A 9,709-nucleotide genomic window follows, 5' to 3' on the forward strand; every position below is an offset into this window, starting at 1 on the left:
TCTACAGGGGCAAACCTGTGCTAGGGCCAACCAGAGGCCGGGTCCCTGAGGATGGGCCTGGCTCTGTGCCTGGGGGCAGCGCGGTCCTGGTATCAACAGAGGAGAGCCAGGTGCTTGGGAGCCTGGGCCCGGCTTGGAGCCTGGCCTGTGGGGCCATCCGAGGGGCTGAACCTGGTCTGCAGTAGCCAGCTTGCTTCCTGGAGCCTCAGGCAGGCCTGGCAGCCTGGTCTTTGGGGGTCAGCCTGGAGCTTGGGGCCAGGGCTGGCTTGGTACCAGGTGAGCCTGACAATGGGTTTGCCAGAGCAGGCCCAGTGCTGGGCCGGGGCGAAGCTGGGGCTCACTTCCATCCCTCTCCCCACGTAGCGGGGCAGCACTCTGCCCTCTGTGCTGCCTGGGATGGAGGGAGGGGCTGTGTGGGTGAGAGAAACCACCTCTGCCCTCCTCCTCATCCTTCCCCTTTCTGTGCTCCCCAGGCCCTGTAGTCTCTCCCTTGGGTCCCCAGCTCCTGCATTGTGACGTATGGCTGGCCATTCAGGTGCATGTCCCCAGGAGGGAGTCAGCGCTGGAGCTCCTGTTTTTCCATCCAACGGATGTCCTTAAAGACTGTTCTTATTAACCACATCAGCAGGGATTACTCCACAGGGTGTTCTAGGCTCTCTGCTTTCCTGGAATTTGCAAGAGACTCTGTCCTTTCCACGGGGGTGAGGGCCATTGTCTTTTGTTTTGTATATCATACTCTGTGTTTATCTTTCCAGAAGTCTGTGCCAAGCACAATTTTTTTGGTCTTTAGTCCTGGTTGCGAAACTCGTTCTCTGTATTTGTTGCTGTGGGAAACTGGCTTCAGGTTTTGGACGTTAGTCCGTGTGGGGGATTTGGCAGTCACCTTTTGACTTGGTTAAGGGAAGAAGAGGAAGTCAGCAAATTAGGTTCTGGGTGTGAGATTCCTTTAATCACTCCAAGGAAAAGATATTTTCTTCAACAACATACGGTATAACCACAGCATTTTCATATTCACAATCCCCAGAGATCCCTCATCTGACTTCCCTGAACTGCTTTCAATTCAGTTTAATTCATTCACAAACACACTACACACTACACACACACACAAACACACTACACACACACACACACCCCTGTGTGCACTCATGCGTGTGAGCCCGCATGCACACACATGGGCACACACACACGCACACACACACACAGAAAGCCTGGTTGTCAGTTCTAGGCACTGGGGACCCAGCAGTGAACAAGGGTAATATAAAGTTGTCATGAAGCCAAAGGAGACAGGGAGAAAAAGGAGCCATTTTGGCAGGTGTCGTGGGTCCGGTAACATGCGGGTGTCAGCATGGGGAAGGCTGAAGTGGAGAGGGAGGTACCCACACAGGCACAGGCGAAAACGTGCTGCAGGAAAAACACGACACCAGAAAGAAACCAGGTTCATGTACGGATTCAAAGGAGAGGGAAACTCATCTAGGGGGATGTTAAGAAAGGCTTTGGGGTGGCATTTGAAATGGGCTTAAAGAATACCTGCTGACAGTCACTTCCTCCCAACCTCGACCCTGTCTTCACAGCTGGGCTGTCTGAGCCGGCCCACGCTCGTCCTTCCTGTCTGAGGAATCTCACAGGCCCAAGAAGAAAGGACTCGCTCCTTCCTTGCTGCTCCCTGATGCTGTCACATGTCGAAGCTTCCCCTGGCCACCCTGCCGTGGGGTGGTTCTGGTTTATGCAGCTCAGCACCCAGGCCAGTTTCCTCATGCTGCCTCGGAGACACGTGCACCAGCCAGCCCGCACCCCGCTCGGAGCTGGGGTACCAGTCCTACAAGTTCCCTCCCGGCGTGGACGTTCGATGACCCCCACTGGCTCCTGTCCTCTCCTCAGGCCTGGGGCACTGCGTGTTCCTCTTTGCTCTTAGGTTGGCTGATGCCCTGTTGGCACTTTCTGACATTATATTCTTGTTTTATAAAGTGGTGGGGTTCTTCTTCCCTGAAAGGATCTTGACTAATAGAGAAGTTGGTGCCAGGAAACGTCCAAGGAAATGGACACTCAAAAATGAGATTTGGGCATAAGGGCGGGCGTGACCTGGACTGGAACGCAGACGGAGCTCCTGGAGTGCCCCACGCAGCCACCTTTGCCTGACTGTGAGGAAGCACCTGGAGAAGCCAGTCCCCTGAGGGAGTAGGTAGGTGACTGCTGCACTTTCCCGTATGACAGGGGGAAAGGCCATGATTTCCAGGGCAGAGAGGGCTACTCCTGGTGTACTGAAGCACTAAGGAAAGGCATGATAGGCTCGGGCTCCAGACTCTCAGCTCCGGTCATGCCATAGAGCTGGTGTGCTCATGTGGTGGACCTAGAAGGACCTCATTTCTTGCAGCTTCAGGAACAACTTTGTGAAAAATCAGAACAAATTTTAGTTTTGAAAGTTTCAGAATGGACATGTAAGTGGATTACCCGGCCAAGGCTTCCAGTGAAGTCGAGAATCCCGAATCCTTGAATCACTTTGAGCTTCTCTGGCTGGTGCACGACAGGTCTGAGGGTGCTAAAGGCTGCTACTGGGGCCTCCCCTGGACAATTGCTTTGCGAAGGGATGCTACTCTCTTCACCATCTGCCCCAGCCCACCCTTTGTTGCCAGTAGCCTCATAACTGAGTTAGATCTCAGCATGCTCCAGGGGAACCAGTACAAGTCTGAGCCAGGAGGAAACAATATAGATGGGTCATCTCTCCAGGCAGGGAGATGAGCATAAACACAAACTTGGAGGTTGCTCTGGGTTGTTCCCAGAGCAAACTGTGAATCATATAGTTTGTTTGCAACATAGTTACAGGAAGACTGGGGAAAAGTAGGTAGATCCATGTTGGGAGGCACCTTGCATGTGATTTAAATGGAGAAAGAAGAACCAGCGACCGAACGGGAGCAGGAGTGACGCGCTTAGAGGCTCACTTCAATAGGTGGGGCTGGGGCCAAACAGGGTGGATGATGACTGGGACACTCAAGCCTGGGCCAGTCAGAAGTATAGTTATTTCAGTATTAAGAAATAATAGCTGGATCTAAAGTGGAGTAGGAAGTGGCATAAGCCTTGGGCTCCGTGACTCTGGACCCTGTTCCCTTTACACCAGCCTCCAGTTGAGCTCACAGCTTCCCACATATCCAAAGTAGCAAGAATGAAAGTGCCAGTCACCTTTGTGAGTGCACTGCCTCCAGGAAGGTGATAGTTTTAGCTGTTATCCATCTTTTTTAGTGAGAGTAACTCGCAGGCCCTTTATTGAGATTAGTGTGAAAGTGGAAGAGATGCAGAGGCAGTGGATATTTGAACATGAAAACTTCCCCGAGGGCACAGAAGCAGAGGGGGGAGGCTGGTGACTTTGAAGTCACCCTGTGGCCTTTGGGGTTCTCCAAAGTCGGGCAGCGCCTAGGGCTTCCTACATACCTGCCTCATGACTCGCTCCTTTCTTGTGGATACCTGCACAGTTACACAACCAACAGGAGGCCGCACAGCTCCTTGTGGGGAGTAGTATTACAGCTTAATCCCCACAGATGGGCAAGTATCATGATCAGCTTATGTTTCCAAAACACACAGCCCTTATTTTCAGTTCTTCATTCATAGTTAAACCTGGAACCGGAGTTGGTGAAAAGGAGTTGTGAATACAGTTGGTACAAAAGTCTGTAGAAAAGGTTTGGCTAGCAAAGGCACGGCCTCAGAATCAGCAGGAGGTGGTCAGCATCTCCTCTGCCAAGCTGAGGGCACTGTCCCCGGGGGCTGAGCGGTGGGTTACTGGGGCTTCCCCGCTGTTCCCCGCCAGGAGATGGCCCAGTAGCCTGCAAGGCAAGGGAAGCCCCCCTGGTTCTGCCATGGCCTCTTAGTGTATTTATTTTCTCGTCTGTGATAGGGGCATAGAGAATTTCCTGGTAAGCCTGCTGCTGTTTTTGAAAGAGGATGATGAAGTAAACAAGAAAGTACTTGCTGAAGACACAAGGTACTGCTCTGGGCATGGAGACGGTGATGACAGCTCCCCAGGGCAGCCACGCACCTCGGACTATGCAGGGAGAGATCTGCTTCAGGGCTTAGTAACATTGGTTTCTTTTAATTCGTTGATGATTCAATCTGAAATATTTAGCTTTAAAATTATGAATATTCTTGTGCCTCAATCAGTTTGGGCTGACAGAATGAAGTACCATGGACCTGGTGGCTTCACAACACACACATTTCTTGCAGTTTTGCAGGTTGGAGTCTGACCAAGTGCCTGCTTCTTGAGCACAGGCAGCTGTCTGTCTATGAGGTTTCACGCAGAGGCCACCTGGCACTGGCCTCCTCTTATAGGGCACAAACCCCCATGAGGGCTCTACCTCGCCTTCTCATGGCCTCCCAGGGACCCCACCTCCAAATCATCGCACTGGAATTAGGGCTTCAACATGTCGATCTGGGGACGCAGACACGCAGCCCATTGCCTGTTGACAAGTGGGTGTTTCCAGAATCTGGAATCATGTGAACGTATCGGATTCAGGGTGTGAGTGAGACTCAACCCGGCGGTCACCTGGCCTGCTGTCAAGATCTTTTCAAGAAGAACAGACTGGATATTAGAAGGTTTTACTTAAGAGAGCATATAATGTTTATTGATTTAGTATTAATTAATCCTAATTATTAACACGATTTGCTACGATAGCTTACTTTTGATACTATACTCCTTCATAAAAGCCAACTGTATCACCAGCGGCTATAAAAGTAAATTCACATTATATTATCTGACTGTTCAATGGAAAGATCATTTTCCATAATGAATGTCACAGTTTTTTTTTTAAAGAGAGAGAGAGAGAGATAGAATGTTTTAATATTTATTTATTTTTTTAGTTTTCAGTGGACACAACACCTTTATTTTATTTTTATGTGGTGCTGAGGATTGAACCCAGCGCCTTGCGCATGCCAGGCGAGCGCGCTACCGCTTGAGCCACATCCCCATCCCTGAATGTCACAATTTAAGATTAAGTAACAAGCCATATTATTTTTAGTGATTAACAATGATTAATGTTTGAGGAGGTAGATATATTTAACCCATAAACATTACACAATATATACATGTATCAAAACATCACGATAGCCCCAAATGTATATTATTTTTATGTTTTATCTGATGGTTAAAAAACAAATTTAATTTAAATTTTAAAAATGAATGTTTAAATGCACGTATGGTGTAAGACTGTACATAAAATGTATATATGAGTTGCAGTTCACATAGGCCAATTTAATTATAAATGAAATGAATATTATTGTCTACTTAACTGTACATTGAAGCAAAGGAGGATGGAGTGGCAGAATTTATAAACCAGGCAGAATTTATGATCATTTTCTAGTGGGAGATGAGAGAGGGGAATAGATAATGAAGAAGTCAACAAAAATCAGAAAAAACGTACCAAGAAAGGTGTGAGGTGGGGCTCTGCGGGTGTAAAGCCGTGGTGGAAGCCTCCCTCTGAGACTGCCCTGTGTAAGTGGGGACCTGAATATGAGAAAGCAGAGCTGCTCTGACTGTTCTGGGTTGGGAAGGATTAGCGGAAGGAAGGCGTCCTGAGGACAGAGCAGAAGGAGACGGTGTGAGACCAGGTTAAAGGCAGAGAGGGATCTCGTAGGTCCTGCAGGACTTTGCATCTTATTCTAGTCACAGTGGTCAACCACTGTCCAGGCTTAAGCATGGAGTGGCAAGATCCTATTTGGTTTGAGGAAGATCACTCAGGTGAATGCACAGAAACAATTAGGAGCAAGACTGGCATTAGACACTCTCAGGGGCCTCTCGGAGTAGTGGCTTGAATGAGGGCAGAGGCTTGAGGCAGAGGACGTCAATACACTTGCTGAGCTGCAGGCAGGGAATGGTGGGGTTATGGGCTGAGCTGTGTCCCCAGATCTAGATGTCAAATCTTTACTCCAAGAATCTCAAAATGTGACTGCATCTGACAGAGGTAACCAGGTTGAAGTAAATGTGTAGGGTATGTCCAATAAATGTGACCTCTTCAGGAAAGGAGACGGGGACACAAGCGCACATGTGCAAAAGACTCTGGGAGACTCAGAAGGAAGAAGATGCCATCTACAAGCCATCAAGAAGCCTCAGGAGAACCAACCCTGATGACAGCTTTACTCCATCGAGACTCTGTAACTCTGAAAAATACATTTCTGTTCTTTAAGCCCCCTATTCCTTGGTACTTTGTCATAGCAGCACCGACTGACTAATACATGAGATAAAGAAAGGAATCTAGGATTATATATAGGTTTTTGGCCTGAGAAATTACATGTTTAGAGGTCTATTTTATTGGTTTATTTTTCATTCCATCCCCCTTTGCTTCAATGTACAGTTAAGTAGACAATAAAATTCATTTCATTTGTAATTAAATTTGCATATGTGAACTGCAACTCATCTATACATTTTAATGTACAGTTTTACACCTTCTTAACACATGTGCATTTAAATAGAATTCCCTAACATTCATGAATAAGATTGAGGAAGGAACAGTTTTGGGGTAACATAGGGTGTTGGTGATAGGGGTAATTAAGAAGTAAATTTGGCTTTTCTACATTTGAAGTGCCTATCCACATGCATAAAAAGTTTTTGAGTTGAGAGTGGTATGTATAAACCTGGGAAATTCATCCATTTTGTTATACAAATGATTCAAGTAAATAAACTTGCATGTTTCCGCCCATCCCAGTCACTTGTGGATGTAAACACTAAGGGCTGGTTAGAGGCGGGTGTCACCTCTCAGTGTCAGCAGTTTGGACTCTTGTTTTGTATTGAAGGGAGCTATGTGCTGCATGATTTCTGTCTCTAAAAGTCAACAGAACTTGAATGGACACATAAGGGTCAAATATCACCTTAAGAAGCCACTCCAAATCAGGAGGCAATTGCAACATTCTGAAAACATTTACTGGATTGGACATCATGAGATGTGGCTTTGGATCCAAACCTGCCCTTTCTAGATGAGTGTAATCTGGAGTATAATCTCAGATTCACATTTTTGTGCATTTTATGATGAATTCTTAACAGCATTTTTTCCCCTCTCCCTTTAGGGAACTTTTGGAATTTGTTTTTGTTTTTGCCTGATTGGGGAATGCTGGCTAATATAGTTCCTGCAAAGTCTTGCACAAGATTACCCCACATTTCAAACTGATTTTGGAACTCACTGGGTGTGTATTTGTAGTTACAAAGCCTAAAGAGGCCCTACACATTACTACTGGGGGGATGGTGATTTTGTGTGTGTGTGTGTGTGTGTGTGCACATGCATGTACTCTATTGACATATGCCCATGTATTCATGCAGATAGAGTATTATAAAATCCTTGCTATTACCAGGGAGCCTTGTATCAAATTGTGTTAAACCACGGGATCTGTGATATTTTGATAGGTGCCATTAGGGAGAACAATGGGCCCAGGATATATTCCTAGAGGGACTCACATTTATACTTTTTATATCATCCCCAAACAAGATTGTACATGTGGTCAGATTCACAATGATAGGAGTGAAAGATGCCTGTCTTAAAGCTGGGTTTGTAGCTCTCTCTACCTCAAGGGATTTTGAATTCCTATTTTTATGATAAAACCCATAATTACCTTGTGAATAAGTATGCAATATTGCATTGTATTTGTTTGCTTTAAAATTTTTGTTTGTATGAACACTTAAAATAAATGAGAGTTTTTCTGACATTTCTTCATTAAAAAAAAGAAACCACTGGTAGGAAAATGGAAGAACTATCAGAGGCCTCAGTGCTCGAACTCTGAAAGGCCTCTGAGAAGACCTGCCTCAAAGATTGTTCTGAGAATTAATTAAGCCTGGATATTTAAATTAAACTCTAATACTCTACCATATGCTGGCAATTTCTGAAAATCTTGGGCAACTGAAAGTGCAGAGGCTGGATTTCTTTTATAAAATTATTATTATCATTAGGGGCTGGGGTTGTGGCTCAGTGGTAGAGCACTTGCCTTGCATGCATGAGGCACTGGGTTTGATCCTCAGCACCACATAAAAATAAATAAAATCAAATAAAGATATTGTGTCCATCTACAACTAAAAATATTTTTAAAAAATTGATATATACCAATTGTACATATTTATAAGGTATAATGTGACACATCAGTACATTTGATACATGTGGTCAGTGTAGAGGCTGATTTCTATAAAAATGTTTTGGCTTGATACAGCAAAGCTAAGATTTGTTTTCAGTTCTCTGCTACACTTGGGCTGTAGTGGATGCAACAGGGACAGTGCTCAACTTGGCCTTCCCACACGACCACCCAGCATGGTGGCTTGGCCACACTGGGCTATCACTTAATGTCCAGGGAACTGATGTAAGATATTGGCAAAGACAATTTATTAATAAAACACAATCAACCTTATGTTGAATTGTTACTGAAAACAATAGCTAATGGACTTTAAAAAAAATAAAGTGATACAAGTCATCAAGACTATCTCTAGGTTATAGCATATTAGAAATGATAAATAGCATTATATGTGATACACAGGCATGGAGAATCGGAAGATTTATCTGAGTAGAAAGAGAGAGATAGTTAAGGATAACAACTGCGGGTATGGGCCACCTGAAAGGAGGAAACGGAAGAACAAGCTTGTTCATCCGTCCTCACCTCCTGGGCTGAAACCCCGTGGAGGTGGAGAAGGGGTTTATCACCCAGCCCAGGCCCCTGGGTGTGTTGCGTGCATGCATTTCAGACAGATTACTACTGCATTGTTTTCAAAGTACAAATCTTGGTCACCAGGGGCTCCTTTCTGGAGTTGGCAACCACAGTAGTGAAAGCAGTCCCTCGGGGCAGATGGGCAGTGCTCCAGGACCGTGGGAGACCCAGGGACATCCATTCCTGATTACAATGTTGGATTGTTTCTTAACATTTTGTTATTAAAAACACTGTAGAAGAGGCAAACTTAATGGAAAATTAATTACGTATTTAATACTGTTTGAAAAAAAAATCCCAACAAAAGGACCTCATGAACCTTTTATTCACAGAGATGGGCATTAATTTCATGGATTTAGTGAAAGTTTGAAGTATAAATATTACCAGTATGTGAAAGGTCAGTGGTAAGAATGTTTCCTTTTCATTGTTTGGCGCAGATGCTTTTCTGCTTAGTCTCCTGGTGGATTGATAGATGGACAGCAAGGCCGCTGAGACTGGCCACACGACGGCTGTGGCCCTCTAGCGGCCTGTGCTGCCTCGCTAGGCTCTGGCCATTGGCTTTGTGGTCTCACTGTGACCCTGTCTGTTGGCTTCTTTTGTCTTTCCCTTCCCTCCTGGACTTTTTTTTTTTTTTTTTTTTGCCCAAGAGGACAGATTTGGTTATTGTATTAATCATGTCTTTTTATTCTCAATTATTTATGTAGTTTTAATCAACAAATGGAAATTTTATACATTTGTGGGATACACTTGCAGTGTTTTGTCTAGAACGTCTAGAATGTGGCCTGATTAAAGCAAGCTAATTAGTATATCCATTTCCTCACTTAAGGGGTCATTTTCCGTGGTGAGATGGGCTGGGTGGACTCTGGCCACGGAGCCAAGCTCGGCAACCCCGGGGCCCATGTAGCATGAAGTGGTAGCTGGTTTCTTTGGTGTGATTCCTCCATTGACCAGAACACAGAGCAGCAGCCAAGACTGCTGGGAGCCCTGCCCCTGCTCTTTCTGAGCCCTGGTAGTGCCCTCCCTCCCCGGGGACAGATAGGTGGCAGCCTCCTGT

The 9,709-nt window shown here is 45.7% G+C and overlaps 1 long non-coding RNA gene across 1 annotated transcript; it reads left to right on the forward strand.

Moving 5' to 3' along the window:
- On the forward strand, positions 1-5,301 carry LOC124083362 (uncharacterized). Its single transcript, XR_006848713.2, has 4 exons — positions 1-276; positions 474-701; positions 1,572-2,179; positions 3,884-5,301. It is a non-coding gene; the product is annotated as an uncharacterized LOC124083362 (long non-coding RNA).
- The last annotated feature ends 4,408 nt before the right edge of the window (positions 5,302-9,709 follow it).

This window comes from Marmota monax, unplaced genomic scaffold (genome assembly GCF_021218885.2).
Source record: "Marmota monax isolate L192 unplaced genomic scaffold, Marmota_monax_Labrador192_F-V1.1 WCK01_AAM20220418_F8-fsc00055, whole genome shotgun sequence".
Taxonomy (NCBI): Eukaryota; Metazoa; Chordata; class Mammalia; order Rodentia; family Sciuridae; genus Marmota; species Marmota monax.